Source organism: Heterocephalus glaber, unplaced genomic scaffold, assembly GCF_053883595.1.
Source record: "Heterocephalus glaber isolate CG9 unplaced genomic scaffold, H.glaber_assembly_v1.0 deba00001104, whole genome shotgun sequence".
Lineage (NCBI taxonomy): Eukaryota > Metazoa > Chordata > Mammalia > Rodentia > Bathyergidae > Heterocephalus > Heterocephalus glaber.
The window spans coordinates 2,900,267-2,921,923 of record NW_028258193.1 but is presented as its reverse complement, the minus strand read 5'-3'; the positions used below and the strand labels follow the sequence as shown (position 1 = coordinate 2,921,923).

At 46.4% G+C, this 21,657-nt stretch overlaps 1 protein-coding gene and 1 pseudogene across 5 annotated transcripts in view; both read left to right on the top strand.

The window, feature by feature from the left end:
* Positions 1–21,657, top strand: part of Csmd1 (CUB and Sushi multiple domains 1) — a 1,515,607-nt gene that overhangs the window by 355,493 nt on the left and 1,138,457 nt on the right. The gene's annotated exons all lie outside the window — the stretch shown is intronic.
* Positions 1–21,657, top strand: part of LOC147828398 (nibrin pseudogene) — an 84,583-nt pseudogene extending 62,926 nt beyond the window's left edge. Inside the window, exon 1 of the transcript XR_015450868.1 lies at positions 1–21,657. This exon is cut by the window's left edge and continues 62,926 nt beyond it. The product of XR_015450868.1 is annotated as a nibrin pseudogene (transcript).

Below are 21,657 nucleotides of genomic sequence, written 5' to 3'. Positions count from 1 at the left end.
TACATGGACTCCTATCAGTCTTATGTTATTCTTTTTTGCATCATCTAGCAGCTTATGGATTGATTTCTCATGGTCCCTTACTATTTTTAAGAAATTTCTGTTTTCATGGTCTTTAGCCGCGATCCTGTCTTCTATATCTGATATTCTATCTTCAGATTCCCTTAATCTGCTGTGGATACTTTCAATGGAGTTTTTAATCTCCTGAATATGTGTTTGAATCTGTTTCATGGATTCCATTTCTTTCTTATGCTGGGTATTCATGGCTTCCAGCATGTTTCTGAGCTCATCTATTTTTTTTATCTGGTTCTGTTCTAGAGCTTCTAATCATGTCTTTCACTCTGCTCACCATCTCTGCAGATATCTGGAGATTATTTCTGCTTTGAATTTTTCTAGAGCCTCAGTCATCTGTTTTGTTACTTCCTGTGCTATCAATTCAGGATGACCAGGTGGTTGGTTATCGGGCTTTTCCACCTCATTTCTCCCAGGGACCCTTGGTGGCTGGAAGTCTGAGTTTGTGCCTTGCTTAAGTGTCTTCTCATTTTTGTTTTTGTTGCTGTCCTTGGTTTAACTCCTGGGTTGATACTTTGGAATTGTTTATTGTAAGTATCTTTTTTGCTTGTAATTGGAACCCTTATGGAATGATTACTTCTCAGAGGTGACTCTCAGATATAGCTGGTCTTTAAGTTTTGAGTCTCTAATGACTCTGAAGCTATCCATTGTCATTATACTAGGATCACTGACTAGATCAATAACAACACCTTAACCAAAGTGATACAATCAGCAACACCACTGCATCAAGTACATCTTAGAAAATGACATTTTGTGGTAGTAATTAAGCTGTCACCTTTAACTGTGTGAATTAAATCAAGGTTGGGGACCAACCTAACATATGATTATAGTGAGTAAACTCTTCAATATAACACTTTACCCTTCAGGATGGGGAGTTAGAAGGAGTTGGGGAGGGAAGGACAGATAGGTAGAAGGATAGGGGAAGGTTAGCAGTGAGGCTAGAGGACACAAACAAGAAGGAAAAAGAGAATAATAGAAAAATAAAGGACTCTGATTGAGGGCCAGAACAGGGACAAAAAAGGAGATGAACAATATGGGGCAGCAAGAGAGTGAGTGTAAGAGAGAAAGGAAAGAGAAAAGAAAGAAGAAAAAAAGAGAAAAAAATTTGCAAAGAGTAGGAAAAAGAAAAAAATTGAAGATATGAGTAATAAAGAAAAGAAGAAAAAGAAACAAACCAATAGTACTAATTTTGGAAATAACAAATAAAAGATAAAAATGAAGGGCCTCCTTCAGGGTATGTCTCTGCTGTCACAATAGACAACGTGGGCAGCAGTGTGCAGTTGTAAGTCAATGAGTCTCAGTAAGCCAGTCACAGACCCGTGAGATTCGGGCAGATTTCTGGCTGCAAGTCCAAGTTGAGCTCCCTGTCCTCCTGTAGGGTGGAACTCTGCAGAGTTGTACTGCAGGTTCCAGCTGCCCTTCCCCTGAAGATAGTCTGGATTCCAGTGGGAGGTGATGATGGCTCCAATTTACCCACCCAGTACAGTGGTCTGGTGGTCCGGTGTCCTCTGTGTCTTTGTAGTGTGGAGCCAGATGTCAGTACAGCCAAGAGGCCAGAGGAGCAGGGGTGGGTGGGTATCCAGTGGATTGCTGCAGGGGCACGGGCTGGATCTGCAAGTTCCCTGCCTAAATTACCATTCTTAACACATCAAAGTTTATGATGGGTTTTTCTTTTTCTCTTTTTAAAAAAATTAGAACCTAATGATTTTTATTGATTTAAATACAGACCAGTTTAACACTGTAATTTATAATAATTGAGAGGTCACAGACATAACATTGGGAGATAACTGTCCTGTATGGAATTTGTACTCAGGACCTGAAATCATCACCAGATTCTAATTCTCTGTGTTCATCAGAAAAACAATTCAAAGGAAGCCTGACTAACTGCCAGGCCATGTTAGAGGATGCACTATGGCCTCCTTTATCAAGTGTTATTACATGACCCATAAGTGATTGTTGAAAAATGCCTCTTGGGTATTTAACAAAAGCTACATTATCAACCCCAACGTTAGACATTCAGGAAACATATTCACTCAAGGCAGCATAAAGCAGAGAGATATTTTTGACTCAGTATTTTCTCTAAGTAACCTTGGTGACCAAACTTTTTGTTGTCTCTTTCCACTACACTATTGATATCCTGTAAACACCTTGGGGGAGACACGCACAAGAGTCCTCCTGGGCCACGCGCTGCTCATTCGTCATTCTGCTTAGGGAAGTTGGCATTTCGTCCACGTCATGGGGAAGGAGCTGAGCTTTGAGGCAGCTGAGTCACACAGGTGCTGCTCAAGTCTTTTCTCCTGAGCCATTGCCAGGGGTGTGGACCTAGAGTGATGTGTTCTGCTCCCCGCCGTCAGCCAGCAGTTTTAAAACTGTCAGAATAAGAATTATTCATGGCTACTTTTATGACTATCAATGTTAGTTTAAAGTGGTTATTTAAAACTATCCTACTATTGAAATTTATGTAAATAGCCAAGATGATTTTAGTAGAAAAGCGTGATGTAACGAGTTTTATTTTCTCAAGTGAAACCCTAAATTTTCTGGCCTAGAATAAAATATGCCCAGGATAAAATCCTGCCCCAAATTCAGAAAAGTTAAGTAAAGAAAAAGCTATTGATAGCATATTAATGAAATCTGAGTACTTGTTAATTTTCCCATTTGACTTATCCATTGTGTATAGGAAATAGAGCAATTGATAATTTTAATAATAATGTATCTAATACTTAGACTGTCATGAACTTAATTTCAAGTTCCAAAACTATTCTTGACTCTAGAAAGGGACTAGTGTTATATAAAATAAAATCTTTTATCTTTCTAAAGTAACTTTTGTGAAGTTGCTTCGTGGCATTTTACACAACCATTTTACTGTTACAAATTGCCCACGGTGACCACCTGCCTGGTGAAACTTTATATTCAGCTTTCAGCCCTGCCCTGGCCCCTTAGGAGCAGCACCCCCCTGCTCAGCATTTGCCTGACTCCCCCCCACAATGACCAGCACTCGATAAAGTTTGAGTGTGTCAACAAAGCAAAGCAAAACCTTGGGAAACTAATTTTCACATATTTACAGTGATTCCCAGCACATTATAAGTAATATTTATGCAATTATTGAAAAAACTGACTTCAAAATAAGGTAAAATCATCACATACAAAAAACACCATATGTTATATACATTTCATGTACAATTAACTTCAGTACAACTTAGCTATTAACTAATTTATATATCTTCAGTTAGCATTTAAAAGGGAAAACTTTTAAAGTTATCAAATCATCACAGGAATACCCTATTCCGGACGTGTGATTGTAAGGAAAACGTGTCCAGAGTTGATGTAGTTTTCATATTGGATTATCGCAGAGAGTGGGAAGCTCAGAGCGTGGTACAGATGGCAGCAGGAGATGCAGGTGCTGCTGCAGTTCCATCCCATGGTCCCCTATGGACAGATGGGGGACTCAAGCACCCTGATAGTGTGGCTCAGCCGAATGGACCGAGTTTCCTGCTAGCCTGGTGCTACAGCCGAGCAGTGGTGGCAGCAGAATGGGTGTGTTTGTGTCTGAGCAACAGTGAATGGAAAGCCTGAGCTCCTCAGTTTCCTTGGCCTTGTCTGACTAGGTGCTCAGGGTTCGCCTGGTAGTCAGTAGCCGGGCAATCACAGGGTCTTTTCTTTCAGGCTCCCTCACTAATGCCTGTAACACTCAGGACACATCGCACTTCACACCCTGGTGGGTGACAGAACAGCCAAGCTAGGCTTCACAGAGCTGCAGGATTCGAAGGGTCTGTGGAGAGACAGAAAATCACCCTGGTAGAAGAGAAGGTTCCAGAGGGAGGGCAGAGTTTCCCAGAGGAGGTCAGAGCAGATTGAGTGCCGGCCCGGTTCAAAGCCAGCGTCTGCATCAGGCGGTGTGGGAGAGCTGCACTGCCAGGCAGGAGATGGAGCTGCCGGAAGCCAAGGCCTCTGGGCCCAGGGACACTTCACCGGGTGACCTGATGCGAGGGCAGCTTGGGGTGGCACTGCTGCCTGCCACACCCCAGCAGCAGGTGGCCCTCATCATGTGACCTGAGAAGGGGATTACATCGCCTTGGTCGAGTCCCGGAAGCCCACTGGCCTGGTCTCCTCCACCGGAACAGATGCGTCCTGTGTCCAGGTATCCAACTCGATGCCCAAGCCCACAGGAGGCGGCCTGCGGGGGGTGGGACCCACAGCTGTGTCCAGGACTTGGCCTCACCACTTTTGGTGCCGAGGAGACTGCTTTGTTCTCAGTCGGTTCGGGGCCCCAGCTTCCAGTGGGGATCTGTTTGCCCACACAAGTCACAAAGTCATCGCACCTCAGCGTTTGTCCTCACAGGGGAGCCGGCTGCGCTGTCCAGGGCGGAGTCCGTCAGGGCGGTACAGCTCGAGGACACCGGGGCTCAGCTCCCCCGCCCCGCCCCTCTGGCCTCGCCAGTCCCTCGGTAGTCGGTCAGGGTGCGATGCAGGGCCGAAGTCCTCTCCTTTACAAGCCGACCGATATCTCCAGGCTCAGCAGTTCACAAGGCTCTGTGCTCTGAAACTATTCTCTCTCTGGGGCAAAATTATAAGTGTTGTAGCATCCTGGATGGCAGGTGGTCCGTGTCGCAGTGTGCTGTCCGAGGCTGAGGGGCTCCCGGGGCCCTCGTGCAAGATCCTAGAAGGTGGTGAGCCCCACCCGGGGAGCGAGCTCTTATGTGAAGAGCAGGAGTTTATTGTTTGGATTCGTGAAATTCCTCCAGCAAGCAGCAAGCTTGGGGAGGTCTAGAGGACAGGGTGGGGCGGGAGCCAGGCACTGCTGCCTGGAGAGCAGGGACACGCAGGTAAGGGCACCTGGGCCAGAGCGGCTGTGGAGGGAGGAGAGTCTCATCCGGGTCAGGCGCATCCCGCTCAGCCATGCACAGGGGCTTCGCTGACTGCGAGGCCGGGTGGACGCAGAGCCCTGGGCTGCCCTCCTGAGAAGATCAAGGCCTGGATGGAGTGGATCTGCATCTTTAAGGTACAGAGCGCTTCCCAGCAGCTAGGAGAACACCCTCTCTCTTGAACTGGACTCTGATCCCCAAGGAAACCCTGTGCTGGAGAACTGAGTGTGGCCTCGCTGAGGCTCAGAGGGATGGAGGCTGCAAACGAGTGTTCTCTGGAGTCCTGGGCCAGGCCAGGCCTGCTGCACCCGGCATCCTTTGCATCCCTCCTGCTGCCCATGCAGGCTGGAGACAGCATCCTGCATGGTGTGCTGCTTCTCCAGGGCATGCAGAAGCCACAGAGAGGAGGGGAGCTGTCTCGTGGAGACACACAGGAGTGTCTGCAGGAGATCTCCGGAAACGGAAGAGCTGAGTTGCTACTGAAAGGAAGATCACACGCAGACCTGGTCAGGAGGGCCTCGCAGTTAGTAGTTCAAGACAAAAGCAGTAACGGTGGTGACGTGAGCGGGGAGGTCCCCGCCTCCAATCCCTGGGAGAGAGGATCTGTCACCTCTTTCTCCACCCACTGGCCACAAGTCTGGGGAAAAGCAATTTTAAAGCTGAACAACTCTAAAGCCTCATAGGCTCCTCTGGGGTGCTGGGAGTCGTGACCTGTAACAGTGTGGAGGCCTGCAGTGTCCCATCCGTGACACGGAGGGGCTGGCACTGGAGGGCAGCCCATGAGGGAGAGGAGCTGGAGCCACAGAGGGAGCCCTGGGGACCCACAGAACCGTGGGCCTCAGGATCGGGACATCTGGGGTAGGCGGGATCCACTGTCAGGCTGTGTGTTCTCTTCTGGAAGCTGGACTGTGGCCCTCAGGCTGGCCCTTGGTCATGTCTCGGGGGCTCTGTGGGAAGACACAGAGAGGGTGGGCACCCCACACAAGAGGCCCTCAAAGCAGCCCCCTGCCAGGAGACAGGGTGTCATGAAGAATGGGGGTGGCGTGGGGCCAGGGCAGTCTGAGGGACAGGTGGGCAGTGCGGCCTGCACTGTGTGCCCCTGGCCCGTGGGGCTGGGGCCGGTCCGGGGCTGCGTCTGTGCCTGCCACGCCCGGGGTCCGCACACACCCGCCACCTGCGGGTTCAGGTTCTCCAGGGCCCTCTCACTAACTTCTAGGCAAACACATTCCAGAAGGTGACTCTGGCTTTGACAAATTATCAAGGGCTCCTTCTCCAGGCAGGATTTCCTAGACACAGTTAGTAATGCCTGCAATCACTTATTAGTTTCTTTTTCACGAATTCGATAAATTCCAGGCACCCTCATATTCAGAAACTCAGCCCGCTGACCTGGGCTCAGCTCCTGCTCTCCATTTACTCTACGGAAAATGACAAGATCAAACTCTTTCAGGGAGAACAAATGGTTTTCAATCTCTGCTGCAATCAATTGCTGGAGATTGTGGGCAGCGCTGTGTAGAGAAAGATGATGAAGCTGCTTCCAGGCTCTGGAGGGAAAATTGTGAAGATCGATTTTAAATATCTGACACCACGGGCAGGATAATAGAGAGAAGAATGAGGGCACCCCTGTGTGCCCCCACCCTGGACTAGATCTCCTAGCAGTTCCTTCAAGGCCGAGCGCCAATTCCAACTCCTGGATAACACCCATTTTCTGACCACTGCCTTTTAAAACTGTTTGAAACTCTAAATAAGATGCATCCTGCAAAGAGAGTCGGAACTGTTAGTTAGTGTCCCACTCACTGTGAGGGCTACAAATTATTACTTTCTTTAATTTTTCCTTCAAATGCTCATCCAGAAGCGAGCCAGCTGTGTGTCGTGAAGATGTCCGAGCGTTAGGAATTCAGGGGTCTGAGGTCCCTCGTTTTAGAGTTCCCTTTACAAATCGTGTGATCCTCAACCACATGGCTGAGGATGACTCCTAAATGGAGCAATTAAGGAGCACCCTGTCCAGAGCCGGAGTGGGAACTGCACGTACCCTCCGTGGTCTTCACCTGCTGGTGATGGCCACACTTTGGACATGAGGAGCGGTAGGAACAGCTCACCTCTGAGCAACCTCCTGGGGCCGAGGGCTTTCTCTCACTAAAGAGGATGCAAAGGTACAAAAGACGTGACGACCCTCTTTGTCTGCCACTCTTCTCCTGGGGTGAACAGACACATGCAACACGGAAGCACCACGCCAGAAGCGTGTTGTCCGAAGCCCATGCACACGGGCTCCTTTCTCCCTGTAGATTTGAAAGCCACTGCCTTCCGCTCCATTCGCACACGGCTGTGGACCTGACAGTTCTCCTCTCCGGGTAGTGGGCTGCAGAGCAGCACACACTGTTCAGCTGGGGGAGGGCGGGCGTAACCCAGAGCCTGTAACACAGGAGCAGCCAAAGCTGCCAAGGAAGGGGCTGGAGAAGTCACAACCAGCACAACAATGTCAGCATGTATTTAAATCAAGTAACATGCTTCACTGCAAGGCACAGTTTCTGGTCATTTCTAGAATTATTTGCCCGTTTGCTCCCTGTCTCCTGAAAAGTTCCTCAGTGTTTGGTTTCTCAGGAGATGACAAGCTGCTGACATCATTCGGCCCCCCTCAAGGAGCTTCCAGATTTCCAGCCCACAGGACAGACCTTCCTGACTCAGCCTAAGGAGGACAGCAGAGGCATGATGATATTTTTAAATGACCATCTATCTTTACTAAAACTCAAATGTGCCATTTTGGCAAAGTTTCATGAGCCCTAAAATTTAACAGTGACTGTGAAAAGAAACCAGTTTATCTCGTACTTTTATGAACTTGAAGCAAAAAATAAGATTGTATCTTGAAACTTCACATCTCTGTATGAAATCAACAGAGAAGGGGCACATTTTGGGTAAAATAAATGTCCAGGCAGCAGGATCCCCCCACCGCCGTGCGTGTGTGTGTGTGTGTGTGTGTGTGTGAGTGTGTGTGTGTATGAGTGAGTGTGTGGATGTGTGTGAGTGTGACTGAGTGTGTGCAGCTTGATCGCTTACCTCACCTCCACATCACACCCTCCAGGACCCCGGAGCTGCGATGCACCCTGGGCAGGACGCCCTGCAGTCTCTGTGAGCTCGGAGCAGGGCACCTGGGGAAGCAGCTGCTGTGATTGGACTCGCAACTGGGATCTGGGGAAAACTGCGATGCTTTGTAGGCAGGTAGATGGGAAATCAAATGCCTAATTGCAATGATTTTTCACATCATTTCATGGGGAAAAAGCCATTTGCATCTATTACTAATCAAATCATATTTAATTATATATTTCAAAAGAGAAAACACACTCTGAATTCGGTGTGAAAGGAAAGCACTCCTTGGTGTGTGTGTGTGTGGCATTTCCATTCTGAAGGTTTATCTCTTCCTTTACATGAATGCAATTAAATTGATTTTATATTTATATGAAAGTGGGGAATGTTACAGCATAACAAAGTAATAGACTATGCATCTAAATGCACAACATAAATATTCAATGAACAATGAAAACTGATAGGGCTTTGCTTCTTAGGCTGATACTATTACAATACAAACAAGACATATATATGACTAAATATGAAAGTGTATCTCTCAGTGGTTTTCTTGGAAATCCCCATTTTGAACACAACAGAAATATTTTATGGAATTCCAACTGTCGATGGGGCTATGTTAGGCCACCAGACTTTTGTAGACACCTTCAGGCCTACATGTTCAATATTATCATTATGGAGGCAATTAAAAGTAGATTCCAATTCTTTCTTTACGTCCCGATTCTTATTAAATACGTTGCAAGGCAAGGCTGTGGCCCACAGTGATTCTGTAGGGAGTGGCGTACTGCTGGGGGCTGCCTGGCTGGCTTTGGCTCCTCAAAGATGAACACCTTTCTTTTGATTCCTAGATATCACACAAAATTGTGTTCTCAGCATTTATTTTGTCTCCACTGGATTTGCGCCCCAGGTTCCCGTTGGGCTGCCCGGCTGGGTCACCGCACGACAGTAGCAGACCCAGCCTTTCTTGTTCTCCACCATCAAACCAGCTCTTGAATCTCTTGAAATTAAATTTCTCAGATTGCAACAATTTCCATTCAAAATTACTTTTACCTGAGTCATTTTCTCAGAGCTTCCATTCTAGATAATGTAATTTTTAGTTATTTTTGCCACTTATCCCTCTTTATCCCATGATAGAGCTTATTTTACAAAACCTCATTGACTATATCTAAGACTTTTTTTTAATCACAGAGAAATGGAAATGAATGACACAGCCATCATTTGAAAGGTCCTGGTTTGTTCAAAGATCTAAACACCATCAGACAGAACCTGGACAAAGCGCCGTAGTTACAACTGCTGCAAAACTAGGCTCCCAAGGAGGCTGGTACTTAGAATGAAGTTTTATTTTTAATGTTATGTTAAGGTTATGTTGCTTTTGCTTCTAAAAGCTGTTTACAGTTTAAAGCAATAATTCCGGATATCTGTTTTAGGAAGTTCATTGCTGTGGCATTGTGGAGAATGGATTGGAGAAAGGCTAGCCTGCTCCTGGGGTTTCATAGTCGATTCCTTGGAAAATGATGTCACCTTTGACTAAGGTGCAGCCCTGGGGAGAGAGCCAGGGACACGGGACGGTTTGCTGATGAGCCAGGCTGTGGCTTGGCAATTGATCGGGCTGGGGTACAGCACAAGTGAGGGAGCTTTGAAAGAATAAGGTGGAATCCAGCGCAGAGGGTTGGACGTTGAGATCTGGGTGATGCAGATGGAGATGTACACATGGGCACTCCCGACAGGAAGGCGGCCGTGTAAGTCTGGAACTCATTAAGATGTGTGGGCATAAAATACAGAGAAGAGCACAGTGCAAACCGGTGAGCGGATGCTTTGTGCATGGTGAGGTCACCTTGCAAAAGTCAATTCAAAATAGATCATGGCTCTAACTAACAAACTATAAAAGTGGGTCTTTAAACTCTTAGAAGATAATATATGGAAAACAAAGCTAGGTAGCCTTGGGCTTGAGATACATTTTCAGATGCAACACCACGGGTGTGATCCATGGAAAGAATCAATAATTTGCACTGTATTCAAGTTAAAATCTCTGCTCTGAGAAAGACAGTGTTAAAAGAATGAAAGCTGAAAATCAGAATAGGATTTATATGTGCAAAATATATTTGGTTAAAAGACCTGTGTCTACAGCGCACACCTAAAATTAAAACTCTGCCAAAAGAAAACAAATGCCACTAAAAGTGGGCCAAAGGCCTTGAAAGACAGCTCGCCAAGGAGGATGAGCAGATGCCGAAGAAGCTGGACAAGGTGCTTTGCATCCCGTGTTACCATGGATTTGCACATTGGAACAATAAGAAAATGCCTCTCTCACCTGTGAGAGCTGTTGGAACCCAAACACTGACCAGCAAACACGTTAGGGAGGGTGCACAGCAGGGGAAAGGTGCACTCACTTTTGGAACCCAAAAGAGTAGTAGAAAAAATTTGGTGTTTATTTTTACAAATCTAGTCAAAAACAACCATATAGTCCAGCAATGTAGGTATTTAAGAAAATTAGTTGAAAGCCCAAGTCCATACAAAAATAGGCACGTAACTGTTTATAGCAGTTGTATTCATAACTGCCAACATTTGGAAGCATTCAGGATGCTCTTCAGTATGTGAGCATTTACACCTGGAATATCCAGACAAGGAAATGTTATTTAGGGCTAAAAGAATGAGCTGTGAGGCCATGAAAAGACATGGACAAACCTTAAACGCATATTACTAAGGCAAAGAGGCGGCTCTTTCAAAGGCTGCACACTGCATGATCCAACTGCACCACAGTCTGGGAGGGGATAACTGCAGAGACATTAAAATATCGAGTCTGTTCAAGGTTGGCGGCCAGATGGATGACCACACAGAGCTTCAGAGGTGTTTGTGCCGTAAAATCACTCGACTAAATTACTCAGCTGTAACCCAGGTGTCACACTGCTACCTGATGTTCATCATGGGAAGAATTGCAAAGGTTGCTAAGCACCATAAATGGAAATTTCTTTCCACTCAACCTTTCTGTAACCTAAATATGCTCTTCAGAACAGTCCAGTAATGTTTTTAGATGCTGGACATAACTTTCTAACATACCATGTTTGCAACTCTACAGAGTAAGTTGCCTTGGGGAAACTTTAGGAAAATAGACAAAGAACCGTGTCAGGGGAGAAATCCATGTGGCTTTGCCTTTTCTTGCTTTTCAGGTATTTGGCTGCATGGTCACGTTGTACATCTCTAATATTTTATGTCATCTATAGCTACCAAGTGTTTAATGTATATTCTCATTACTACCTCTGGGTTACGCACATCCTGACTTCTGACAGATTACGAGGATCTCTGGCCCTACCAAATGCTGTTATTATCAGTGGCTTCTATTTGCCCCGTTATCTTGTTGCGGAGCAAACTGAGGAGGCGATGTTCAAATAATATACACAAAATGCTGGGCTGAAGGGGCACTGCTGTTTTATTCCTAACTTAAAATGTCGTGTTGGAAAAGTCTTCAAGCATTGTACTTCAGAGAACATTTGGTGAATTGATCAGACAATCTCCTCACCTTCTTTTCTGCCTCTTGTCACACACACCATGAGAGCATGCTTGTCCCACTGTTCTAGGAAACTGATCTCTAATAAAGCATTAGTATAGAGTGAAATTTTAATAAAAATTTAAGTTTTTATTGAGCTGAATAAAAATGTGCATTAAAAGAAAGAGCTGAGTGCAAAATCCCTTACTATTACTAAGTTGCAGTCAGGCTTTCCATTTAGATCCAATAATATTTACTCCAGCATTAGGACAATAATTTAGTAATATATATATATATGTTTTTATTTGTACATGTTTGTAGTACATAATGTTTACAATCCTTATTTTTCTGGAAGAGGAAATACAATTAAAATATTTAATAACATGCCAGCCAAATAAGTTAAGAAACAACTTATTGTACAGGTTGACGGCTTACATTAATATATTGATGATTCTACTTGACTTTGTTCATCTATTGTGTTCAAGAAAGTACTGGAATTTGAATCTGTTCTCTGTGGAGCATACTAGGTAAGCTTGTAATCAGGAAGACTTCAGCTGAATAGTCTAAGGATTTGTTGTGTGTCGCATTTCTCACCCAACCGGTGAGCTGTGTTCGGAAGAGAACCTTACTGTGCCCGATGCTCCCGAGAGGCGCTTGTGAGTGTGGCCTCATCAGCTAGCCTTCCACACCGGGTCCGCCAGCTCCCTCCCGAGACCAGGGCTGCCCAGATCGGGCTACAAAAGCAGCTGGAGCAGGGACAGTCAGGCGCCTTGTCTCCCTCGGCATTTCACATTGCTGGCCGTGCAGATTCGCCACAAAGTATCGCGATTTCTGCTAATGTTTGTCAAACCAGCTGATGTGAGAGACTGTTTATGACCTAAAAAACCTTAGGCACAGGAGTGAGGGCAAAGCAAACCAAAGAAGCAAGCTGAGTAAGTAAATGCGTGCATACAGGTTAACAGACATTTAGAATCCTTTCATAAAGGCGCGGGCTCCGTTCGGCTCTGGTGACAGACACTGCAGGAGCGCTGTCTCCGCCCCCCCCCCCCCCCCCCCGCTTCGCAGGTGGAACCCAGCGAGGTGGCCTTCCTTCCTTGCTTGCAAAGTCACACCTAACCGGGCTCCCAGTGCAGCCAGAAATACTTTTCTTCATTTCATGAAATCGAGCCCAAGTACCAATAGTGGCTCAATGTGATGGTGGAGAATCAATTCACATCCTTCTCCTTCTCCAGACAGCAGAGGCCTTGCGGGGCCAGCATGGGACTCGGTCCATGGCAGTGAAGTCCAAACAGTGCCTTGCTGGGTGTCCTGGGGCAGCTCAGGAGTTGGAGCCTTCGTGTTGCAGATGCCGGACCCTCTGCCTATGCCACTGAGGGCAGAGGACACAGGCCAGAAACGGCCTACCTGCGGCCCCGCCTGCCTCTCTTCCTGCTGTCCTGATGCCCCTGGGCACTGTGCTGGGCCAGAGAGGCCTGGCTCCCAGTCCGGGCCCAGGAGGTCAGAATCATGGGCCCAGCACCTGGTGAGCGACTTCAGTTTCTGGTAAGTTGGGAAGCCACTCAGGACACTGCAGCCACTGTGAGTCCCACACCTCTTCTGGGCCCTGCATCCTGGCCCCACCAGCTGAGCACCCCGTCCCCAGGTGCTACTCTTCGGGGGACACAGCCAGACCCTCCCAGCCTCATAAAGGGAAAGCCAGGGGAATGAGCTGGAACTCCTGCATCCTGCAGTTTCAAACGACTGTCCCACTTTGCCTCAATTTTTACCATCTGTGAAATAGGAATAATGATGCCCACTCCCCTGGCTTGGGCGTTTGTGAGGAGGTAAAATGACAGCACTTACAGGTTGGGAAAGGTTAGGTGCTTGACAAACCTCAGCAATGCCAGCAGCCTCCTGGCTTTTCCTAACCTGGTGAAGCCTCTATGGGCCTTTTTGATAGGGTCGTTTCCCCTTCCCCAGACCTTCTCAAGCTTTATCTTCGCCCTTTCACAGAACTTTCTGTTTTTAACTGGAGCACTCTGCTCCCACCCTGGCCCTCAGTTTCCTCAGGTGGCCTCTTCTGTGTGGTGGCTCCGCCACAGGGTCCAACCCGCAGGAGCGTCAGGACCAGTCCTGGAGCCCAGGCTGTCCCAGGTCCCGCCCCAAGCACTGTGCTTTTACATGCCACAGAGCTCATATGAGGCACGGCGTGGGGTGATACTGAAGAAGTGCACTGGCAGCTGTTGAGCATTTCTAGGCCCACCTTGCTGGTGCTCACCTCTCTGAAGGGAGGCTGGGCCCCCTGTCTCCTCTGCAGGATGAAACCTGTGACAGTTCTCCTCGGGGCCAGGGTCGGGTTTGGTTTTGTCCCTAAACAGATACTGAGACTGAGAGGAGCATGACTGAGAAGACGCCTCTGACTGGGAGGGGTGATGCTTCCGCACTTTGCGGCCCGGGGAGGAGTTTGTGATATGAGGAATGTTTAGGGCGACTGAACTTCCCTGTGGATGATGTGACGGGAAGAGACTTGGATAAATGCCCACTAGTAAGATACATTCCTTGATCTAAACATTTGATAACGGATTTAAAAATCACCCCCAAAGTTTGATAATTTTTACTTATCACTGGGATAAGAGAGGTGGAATTAATTTGTTAGGGTTCCCATGATAAAGTACAACAAACTGAATGATTTATGTACAAAACTGATTTTTTTCTCCAAAGTCCAACATTGAAGTCCGCAGCCTTGTCCCCAGGCCCCTCTGTGTACGCAGCCACCCACCACCTCCTTGCTGTGGCCTGTGGGCCTCAGCTCTGCGTGCAGCCCCGGTGCCTCCGTGTGCTCCACACCCTTTCTGCTGTGAAGACAGCAGCCAGGGGGACCAGGGGGATGACCCTGCCTGTGTGAGATCCATTCGCTTCTTCGTGGCCCCTGCTCCCAAATCCAGTGACATGGGTGGCACAAAGGGGTGGGGACCTTCATGTGTGCATAGAGAGGGGACAGTTCACATCGTGACACCGAGGTGGGCTGGTGAAATCATACCGTTGATGTTCAGTTCTACACCGAGAGAGAAGCACCACTTTGTAAGAGAAGCTGGGCCCGGGGGTTCAGTACTGCACTTGTTTCTGTGGGTTTTATGACCTGTCGCCTTTTGCTCCTCACATGCCAAGTGAGCGTGCTCCGGTAATGAACTAGAGGACTAAAGACTGGGCAGGAAGCTAGGGCCTTGCCCTTGTGAGCTTCCAGCCAAGTCAGGCTGCATCCAGACACTTAGTAGACACCAGGGAGGCCCATGTGCACTGGGCACTGGCAGGAGGGTGCCACCCTTCCCCAGGAAGAGGACATCTCGGGAGGAGGGACCTGCCAGCCGGGACACAGTCGGTGGGAGATCTGGGTGCATTTTATTTATAAAGGTGACACTCGTGAGTACAAGGAAGAAGCACAGATGGGAGAACAAGACGAAGGTCAATGGCAGAGGCCGTCTGTAAGAAAGTAACATCACTTGGCTGAAGAGAGTTTGGGAAGAGAGCCAAATGAAAATGCCAGACCGGCTGTAACTGTGGGCGAGCCAGGCTTCCTAGGGCAGGAGTGTGAGTAACACAGTGAGACAGGATGAAGTTGTGGACAACCTGTGGGCCAAAAACGATACCAGTCCAGCAAGTAAGGGTGAGAAGTGGGCGCAGGGTGGATGCCTGCAGAACCCAGGGTGAGCGGACACAGGCCGCCAAACCCAGGGCACTGCTCTTGGAGCCCGGATGGTGGGGCTGGCTGAGGAAAAGCAGAAGGAAAGGGAGGTGAAAGTTGGGAAACGGAGTTACTGGCCTCTCCTCTAGGTGGCAGAAGCTGAGGGGGCTGGGGGGGGTGAGACAGGAAGAAAGAGCCAGGGAGGGAGCAGAGAGTGCTTGGCGAGGTGGAGGACACCAGCTTCAGCCTGCGCTCGAGGGCCAGCAGCACTGGCTTGAGGGGTGAGGAGAGCCAGAGGGGAAGGCAGTGCTGAGCTGAGGCACACCCAGCCTCTCCTTTAGTCCACACCCTGAGCAGAAAGTGACCCGACGAGGGAGAGCATTTGACATCGGATCGCAGGGACCCATGCCATGCTTACAGCAGGACAGCTCATAGTAGCTAGGTCTGGAAGTGGCCTCTGTGTCTGTCAGCAGACGCATGGATAGAGAAACTGTGGTGTTCACACGAAATAGAGCACCACTCTGCCATAAAGAAGGATAGATTTGAGTCAGTTGTAGGAAAATGGATGCCCCTTGAGACCATAATATTAAGTGAAATAAAGCAGACACACAAGCTTAAATATCAAATGGTTTCTCTAATACAGGAAACCCCAAATATAAGTAAAGAGCAAAATAAGTGTAGGTAAGAAGACATAGAAAGCTATATATATATATCTAATTTTTTTATTTTGCAAAAGATACAGGGGGAAGCTCAGGGAAGGTGATGAGAAAGAATCAATGCATCATGTACACGCACCAACTTCCCTGGAGGAATAGAATCATACATACTGCAAACGTGTGCTAATAAAAATAAAAATTTAAAATAGCATAAAATGTGTAACCCTAAACTCCCAAGGAAAAGAGCCACATGGAAAGTACCCCTGAACACTATAAAGAAAATGACAAAGAAAAAACCTTTTCCTACCTAAGACTGCAATAATTTGGGCAAAAGGTAGGATATTTTCCCTCCATCATAGAGTCTCAATGCACAACCTTCTCATTAATTTAAGCCTTTATGTTTGCAATCCACTCTGGTTTACCAAGCCTTTTTTCCTAAGTCCTTTCCAATGTAACAGCCTGTATGATCCTGGGAAAAAGTATGAAATCTGCTATCATGTTATTTCTTTCTGCTATGAGAGTTTATTGGTAGAAAAGTTGTGTGGGGGGAAATTACTTGCTTGTAGTTTTTCAGGCTATTTTGCAGATGAGTTTTTGGAGGTTATTAAAATGTAATTCACCCCGAGTGAAATGATTATTCTAGAGGCACATTCTAAAAGCACTCCTACTGATCCATGAGCTTTGTGAAGGAGATTTGGAAGATCATTTAGACTAAAAATGTCTTGAAAGATGTATTTTCCACCCTGCCCATGCAGAATACCTTCCGGAAATCCTGCACCGGAGCGCTGTATGCAATATTTAATGTCTGGTGACTTATGGCTCTGGCAAACCTCGAATGCAGAAACGCTGCAAATAATTCAAATCACATGCTAATTCACAGAAAATCCATTTTAGCTTCCTCCAAAGAATACACTAAGCTAAAGGTCATCATATAACATTTCTCAACAGAGAAAAAATGCCAAACTCTTTTCTGGCACCTAACAGGAGTGAAGAAGGATAAGGATATCGGGAAAGGAAGCAGGCTCTTGTTTATTTTAGCTGGTCTTACCATTAAAGCCAGAATTAGTACTTTCCCCCCTGAACAAATAAAGCCTTCTCCATCCAATATGAACTTTTAGATTCCAAGATTTCTTAAAGAGAGCTTAGGCTAGCATTGGGCATAGGCTTGCAGACCGTGCCTAACCTGCTGCATGCCCCAAGGAGAACACACTTTGGACCTGTCCTTCCTCATCTGCAAAACGGGCATGAAAGCAGTCACTTCCTCCAGTGGTTTGATGGGTGGATACAAACTGCCAGGCCGCTGCCACTCTGAGCACAGCTGGGGCCCAGAGAAGCCGTGACACGCATGCAAAGGTGAGACATGAAAGCCAGAGCAAGAAAGACCAGGCAGGTGGAAGAGCTCCATGCAACCTGGACACCAAGCCATGCAGAAAAGGCAAAGCGGCCTTGTCCAGCTGAGCAGTTGTGCACCTGTGGCGAATGACTCCACGCTCAGTACGTTCTCAGTGGTTTCAGTAATTGATATTTAGCACAAACAAAAATAACAGAAACAATTCCTGCATTATTATTGGAAATGTGAAACCACGGACAGCCATCTCTATAGTCAGCGACATCATTTAGATGCAGATCCCTGATGCTCTGGATGTCTGGACAGAGCATATGAGGACAGCTGTGAGGCACAAACTGGGGTGCCAGGGCATTAGTGAGCCGGGGGGCTTCCTCTCAGAGGGACTGGCTGTGAGAACAGAGCTTCCCGAGTCTGCGTCTGCTGGGGGCACAAGGCCATGGCTGGCCCTGAGCAGGGGGACCAGAGGGCAGGCTGAGCATGCGCTGGGCCGAGTCCCAAGCTCCCCTGGCTTCCGGTAGGTCAGTGCTTTTGTATAACCCTACTGTGGTTGAATCTTCGCATGAATGTGAAAGCAATGAAATCTACCCCTTCTGGACATGCTATAGGTTATGGGGTAACATCCAACGAACCCCAGACCACAAAATGTTCAGCAGAATCCCAAAAGTATTTTTTAGTCAGAGTCGATTAAAACTACTCAGTAATCATATACAGTTCTAAATTATGGAAAATATTAACACCATATGGCAAACGATAATGTGAAGAGTAAAAAGCATAGCAGTAACAGCAACAACCACAAAAAAGAAAGACTGTGTACCATACTATATCATCCTCCAGAGGCAAGGCAACTTTCTTTATGCAATTTTCTTGTCTTTTAGCATAATCGAGGCGTATCTGTGTCAACATCCATAAGGGTGTAAGCAATACACCAGACGGGATACCTTATTTTTCAAAAGTGCCTGCTGCAATTATCATATGTATCCTGTAAAGCAAAAATATTTCAAACCTGTATTTGCCCTTTTAAACTGATATATAGACAAAGAGTTTCATTTTTGGAAAGTCCAATAGGATCTAAAGTGCAATAAAATTATGCCAACATCCACATTTAAATAGGTCAGATTGCTTCATTTGGATATAGCTTTTTTTCCGATTTCCAAGTCTGCTTTAAATAACCCAAAGTCAGAATTATGACATTCCATTTCCCACTTACGCAACTGGCAAAACTCAGAGATTTTCCGGCCTCGGGCATGTCTAAGACGCCGGAGAACCAGGTACCCTCGCACCTCCCCACTGCAGAAAGCTGTAGCCCTCCGAAGGAAATGTGGCAATCCCCAGTAAGGTTCTGTAGCCACTATGATCTGACACAGAAAACTGACTTCTCAGGGTCTATAAAACGCACACTGGCCAAAGTGAAATGACGTACATTCCAGGCTTTCATTCCACCATCTATGACAGCAAAGCGTAAATACCAAATTCATCACGTGGACATGGTCAAATCAGCCACCCCAGAGCCAACATTTAGTGCAGTGCATCTGCAATAGAGTACTAGGCCACTTTAAACAGGAACATGAAACATTTCTACATACACAATGCGACGTTTACGATTTGTTAGGTGAAAAAGAGAAGGTAGAGAACGTGTACAGGATGAAACTACTCGTGGATATTTTTCCATCTACATTCAGTTAAATTTAGCATTGACAGGGTAAATCAAATCCTGGACAAGGCCAGTATATACTGCACACAGGGCATAGGAGGAGCAGGTGCTGGAAACTGGGAGGACAGCTAAATTCCTCTTAATAAATACTACTGGTAGTTTTGTGTGGAATTTCGTGTAACAACTTGAAGTGATCATAATATATGGGTCAGTCAAATAAAATGCCAATGTGCTCCTTAAAATTGCTAGCCAAATGAAACTCACCTCTGTGGTTGCTGAGCTAGTGTCTCATTCATGCAGGAAGAACCTTATCAAGTGGGTTTTTAAACGCAGTAACTCTGTTTGTTCACCTTGGGGCAGCTCCCGACTCCATAGAAAGATAAAAGGCATTTTCCACCGATTTCAAAATTATGTTCATAACAATAGCACTGGTATTCTAAAACTTTTATTTATGCATTTTTAAGATAAAACAAATAAGACCCATGCTTCTCAATTCTTTATATAAACAGCAACATCAACAAAGAAGAGATTTCTGTTTGACTTGTCAAATTTTAGATGTTATGATTGTTATATTCGTCTACCTCATTGGACTTAAAAGCTATGAATTTTGTGGTTTTGGTGAATTAACCTATGTTTTCAATTTTAATTGTGGATTGATTTTTAATATAAATAAAGACATTCAAAGCATGAATGGAAGCTTAAAATTTCAATGAAGTATATAGCAATTACATTTCATAAAATGATGAATAAGCTTATTAAGATAAAATATAGTTATTTAAAATATTAATGATGCCTTAATAATTTTTATATATCTTATATAGATTTCATGGTGTTGTATGAATTTCAGAGTTGGATATAAGGAGGCATATGTTTTGGCATTCTGTATTCTGTTCTTGTTCTGGTAAGAAAGAAAAAAAATGAAATAAGAAATAAATATTTCTAGATACTCTGGCTAGGAAATAAATCTCAGTGTGTGAAAATAGGTAAGTTTAACTGCTGAGCCATCTTGCAGGAGCAGAGCTTCGTGGAGAACATCTGCTTGCTCCTGGTGAGCAGATAGTGTGGGAGAGGGCGGTCGCAGACGTCGGGGAACCTCAATGCTGTGGGTCCTTGGAGACAGACCCATGGGGAGGAGTCTCCCTAAGATCACAGGTGTGGACAGCTAAACTGGCTTTCCTGGAACCCTGCACCGATTTTGGCCGCACAGAGCCATGGAGAGGATGGGGTGCAGCTCCGGGCTCTGTAATAAACATGCAGGAGGCCCTGGGTTCAGTCTTCGCTACTCGAAAGTAAAATAAAATAATGAACAAAGAGAAAAAGAAGACATTCAGGCATCTTACACACACGCAAATGTACACAGGCAAGTTTGTATCTGTGCTCATTATCACACATTTGAAACTCTTGGGGCCAGAAGCCTTTCAAATTTCAGATGTTTCTGGGTTTTCACTTGCATACTGAAATCTCAGGCTTGGGACCAAAGTCTGAACAGTCAATTGATTTATGTTTCATAGACTCCCTACATGCATAACCTGAAGATCATTTTGCTCAGTATTTTAGAAACCTAGGGAGAGGCATCTGGATTTGAGTGCCAAAGCCCTTTGCAGTGATGGGGCCCGGGGTGGCCTCTTCTTTGCATGGAGAAGTGGAGTAAACTGCTGGGAGTCCGGGTTTGCACCACAGCGCTCCGCCTGGCCAGGTGAGGAGTCGCCTGTGGCTTCTCAGGCCCCCGACAAAGTGTGGGGCCTGGGCGTTCTGGGCTTGGGATTTTCAGTATATATACTTCAGAGTTAAAGTGTTCTGTCATCCATTGTCGAGCATGACGTCCTCATATGTGCTTCAAATTTTAAGATTCTGAAGTTGAGATAGGTTTTCAGCTGCACCCTAGTTTCAGAGTACAGCTGAAAAAATGTCTGAGCGTGCATAACACATGGATAAAGAAAATGTGGTGCTTAGCACAGTGGAGCACTACTCTGCCCTGAAGAAAGACAGCCTTGAATCGTTTGCAGGAAAATGGATGCACCCCAAACGTGTTAAGTGAAATAAGTCAGATGCACAAGCTTAAATATCATGTGGTTTCTTTTATAGTTGAAAACCCAAATTATAAAGACCACAATAAAAGAGAGAATAGTGAGTGGGGAGCTAGATCTTCTCAAATGGGAAGGAGCTCAAGGGATGGAGGAACAGAGGGAAAAAGAATTATTCATCTGTATATAAAACTTTTGTAATAGATACAAATCAAATACGCCACCCCTGTAATACACAGTACATACATATATATATAGTGTGGGACAATTTCACCTGTCTTTCCAGCCCTCAGTCTTTGAGTGCATGGTGTGTGCTCAGGCGAGTTCTGTCTCGGTGTCTGCAGTGCTGTGAGATCCTCTGAGGTCCTGTCCGATGCTCACCCATCGGGGATTCTTCTTCAGTCTCCCCTGATGGGGATCACTAACCATTCAGACGACCCAGGAAAAGTCCCCGGGGATGTTGTCTTCACAGAGGGCTTCTCCTCATAGCCCTCAGGAAAGATGACAGACTCCAGGAGGAGCTCAGGGGGCGGAGGGTGTGAGGTCCACCCCTCGGGCTCAGGGACCCTTTGTCTCACGCCCGGGTCCATCTCAGAGCTCGGGATCCAAGACCAGAGCCTTTGGCAGGACGAGCAGCCTCCGAGTTCCGCGTAACGCTCAGTTTGGGGTAATGGCGGCCTGGCTTCCTGAACATAAGATTGTGTAGCGAGCTTGAGTCTCTACTGAAGCCTGACTCCTCAGGAGCCTACTGAGCTCTGAAAAGTTATCCTAGGAAAGAGAAATGAAGCACTGCTCCGTGATACTACGACAGGGATATATGCGTGGAAAAG